Source organism: Penaeus monodon, chromosome 20, assembly GCF_015228065.2.
Source record: "Penaeus monodon isolate SGIC_2016 chromosome 20, NSTDA_Pmon_1, whole genome shotgun sequence".
Classification (NCBI taxonomy): Eukaryota; Metazoa; Arthropoda; class Malacostraca; order Decapoda; family Penaeidae; genus Penaeus; species Penaeus monodon.
This window is the reverse complement of record NC_051405.1, coordinates 5,561,608-5,561,905: the sequence shown is the minus strand read 5'-3', so window position 1 is coordinate 5,561,905 and position 298 is coordinate 5,561,608. Positions and strand designations below refer to the sequence as shown.

At 44.3% G+C, this 298-nt stretch overlaps 1 protein-coding gene across 1 annotated transcript in view; it reads right to left on the bottom strand.

Moving 5' to 3' along the window:
- LOC119585903 (scavenger receptor cysteine-rich type 1 protein M160-like) overlaps positions 1 to 298 on the bottom strand; it is a 30,936-nt gene that overhangs the window by 5,832 nt on the left and 24,806 nt on the right. The gene's annotated exons all lie outside the window — the stretch shown is intronic.

Below are 298 nucleotides of genomic sequence, written 5' to 3'. Positions count from 1 at the left end.
AAAAGCATGTCCCTAATTGTTTTCTCCATCACTTTTGTTTTTGCTTTCAGCCGAGCCAGGTTGAAAAGACGACCGTTGGATCTGGTGCGTAGGTACACCCTTTCTGTTGCAGTTCCAAAAGCATGCTTTATGAGCAGGACGAAGAAGATGCCAAAAAGGGTGGGAGCAAGGACACATCCTTGATGTCAAATGGGTTGGATATGCTGCCCTCGTACTGCATTTTTGCCTTTATGTTGTCATGAAAGGATCTGATGAGACTAGAGTTTTAGGAGGCGATCATTCTTTGTGAGGATGTTGA